Source organism: Octopus bimaculoides, chromosome 5 (genome assembly GCF_001194135.2).
Source record: "Octopus bimaculoides isolate UCB-OBI-ISO-001 chromosome 5, ASM119413v2, whole genome shotgun sequence".
Classification (NCBI taxonomy): Eukaryota; Metazoa; Mollusca; class Cephalopoda; order Octopoda; family Octopodidae; genus Octopus; species Octopus bimaculoides.
The window spans coordinates 77,869,344-77,872,205 of record NC_068985.1 but is presented as its reverse complement, the minus strand read 5'-3'; the positions used below and the strand labels follow the sequence as shown (position 1 = coordinate 77,872,205).

Genomic DNA, 2,862 nt, shown 5'->3' with positions numbered 1-2,862 from the left:
ACACACACACACACACACATATATATATATATATATATATATATATATACACACTGTGTTTGTGCATTTAGGCTACGTTTTGTTTCATATCAGGGAATACCTCAACAGTTATCAATCCTATCAAATGGAACATCGGAGTTCGTGGGATGTATGTATGTAAGCAAGGATTTAAGTTCAATTAATCAGCCACAATTGCAATGATCAACTTTCATGGCATTCTTGCTATTCTTTCGTGCTATTTTTGATTTTGGAGTTTTATTTTTCCTTTTTTTTTTTTTTTTTCGTTACCCTCTCGTTTCTTCTTAACATTCTTTCTTCCTGTTTTCTTAATGTTTTTCTCTTTATTTGTTTTACACAGCTTACTCTTGCAGATATTGCTTGCTTTGTTTTCCTGGAATCCCCAATCGATTTAGATGCTGACTTGCTGAAGAACTACCCAAAGCTAGATACCGTTCGTAAAAATGTGTCTCAAATTTCCTCTGTTGCTGATTACCTGCAGAAACGTCCTGTAACCGACTTTTGAAGGAAAATGCATAAATGAAAATTTTTGAAATAAAAGAATTCTTTTTAAAATTTTATTAAATTGTACCATATTTCGTTCTTATATACCAACACACACACACACACACACACGTGTACATGCGCGCACACACACACACACACAGATGTGTATGTGTGTGTGCATATATATATATATATATATATATATATACACACACACACATACTGTTTTATGTCAATGTATTTGATTTGCAAGATTCCCGATGTGAAATCGTGAGTTGAAACAGATATTGTTATATTAGGAGACTGTCATATTTTTGTTAATTAATCACACGCACTATATACTGTATACTCGTCGTCGTCGGCGTTTTATCGTGTGTCCAATAATTTATTTGGTTTCTTGCTGACCACTTCAGCCCCTCTGTCCGTGTTTATGCCTCTGATGACTAATGAGGCCGATTCTTGCTTGGAAGCGTCTGTTGCAAAGTTCACAAGCGATCCATGGTGGAGGCTTTGGTTGTTGCAGCCTCCATTTTCTTTCTGTCGTTTCTCTTCCTCTTGCCTCTGTCGTTCAGCTTCAAAATTATCTGTTTTCAATGTCCCAGGCTTTGGGATCGATTCCATTTAGTTTTAAGTTTTGCTTCAGCTGATCCTTGTATTGACGGAGGGGACGGCCACAGAGTCTTCTTCCAGTTGAAAGTTCGCCATATAAAATTTGACGCGGTAGCCTGGTTTCTTTCATTCTTGCTAAGTGGCCTGCTAATCTCAGACGATGTTTCAGGATGGTAGCCTCGATGCAGCTGCTTTTCGTTCTCGCCAAAACGGAGACATCGGTCACATAGTCGTTCCATTTAATATTCATAAGAGAGCGAAGCTTCTGTTAGTGAAATCGCTCTAGTTTTTTGACGGTGGATCAAGCGGAGGAAGCTAGATCTCCGAACTCAGCGATTGAACTTAGCGGAAAAGGACAATGCCAGATGGACTGGCTAGAAAGGCGCAACTCTAATGTTATTGGAGCTAGCGGCATTCCGTTGCAATCTATCTTCAGGACGTCGCATGTCACTCCAGGTAATGCCACGGCAGGATTTTAGGCCATAGTGCATGGGGTCCCCTTGGCAAGGAGATCTCCATTGTATACTATATATAAGGTATCAGGCAGAGTAAAAATTAAGTAACGTTTTGAAACATGAAATTCATCACAATATATTTCAACAATGCGGAAATCTTATTCATCAAAGTAAGTACCATTACAATCAACACATTTTTCCAACGAGTGACAAGTTTGTTTATTCTGGTAATATAAAAATCTTGAATTCTGAAGCTGTTGAACACTTTGAAAGCCCTTTCAACATCGGTTTGATTTTTGAACTCCTTCTCTCGCAGGAAACCATCAAGGTACTTGAAAAAGTGGTAGTCGGTAGGAGAAAGGTCTGGGTAATAAGCTGAGTGAGGAAGAACTTCGTGGCCAAGTTCCCTCAACTACTGGAGTGTCATTAGTGAGACGTGTGATTGAGCATTGTCATGAAGAATGATTGGCTCTCTTCTATTGAGCAATCTGGGACGGAGGAGTGACAGTTTTTCTTTCATTTTGGCAATTTCATGGCAATATGTTTCTGCAGTAATGTTTTTTTCCGGGTTTTAAGAAATTATAGTGAATAAGTCCAGCAATACACCACCAAACAGTCACCATAACTTTCTTTTTAAAGAGCTCGGGTTTAGGGAAGGTTTTCAGTGCTTCATTTTGGTTCAGCTACTGTGAAGGACGTGCTTTATTATTGTACAGAATGCACTTTTCATCGCAAGTTACAATACGGTCGAGAAATGGATCGGTCTGGTTACTGAGAAGAAGCGGTGAGCAAATTTCATACCTGCGCATTTTCTGATTTTCATTTAAATCGTGTGGTACCCATTTGTCGAGCTTTTTTGATGTTTCAATCGCATGCAAATGGTTGCAGGTAGTTTTCTGGCTAACTTGTAATTCTTTTGCCAGTTCTCGAGTTGTTTTACGTGGATCTTTCTCAATGACGGTCTTTAATTGACCGTCATCGATGACAGATGGGCGTCCACTACGCTCACGATCTTCAAGGCTCAAGTCTCCACTACGAAATCGTTTAAACCATTTTCGAGCAGACCACTCACTGGTCATTTCCTTGTTGATATCGCGAGCACTTTCAGCTGCTTTACATCCATTTTTGAAGTTGAATAGCTCGAATATCGCTCTTTGACAGTTCCATTTCAGAAGATTTATTCTGTAACTGTCCACAGGAGACTATACAAAGAGAGAGGACAGACAAAATGTCAAGGTGTGATTCATTCTGCATGATAATAATATTTGATTGAAAGTTTCGTAAATAAATATAT

General features: G+C 38.8%; 1 non-coding gene across 1 annotated transcript in view; it reads left to right on the top strand.

Moving 5' to 3' along the window:
- LOC106870956 (uncharacterized) overlaps window positions 1-583 on the top strand; it is a 4,443-nt gene extending 3,860 nt beyond the window's left edge. The window contains exon 2 of the transcript XR_008264121.1: window positions 359-583. This is a non-coding gene — a transcript (uncharacterized LOC106870956). The remainder of the gene's footprint in view (window positions 1-358) is intronic.
- Window positions 584-2,862: the final 2,279 nt, after the last annotated feature.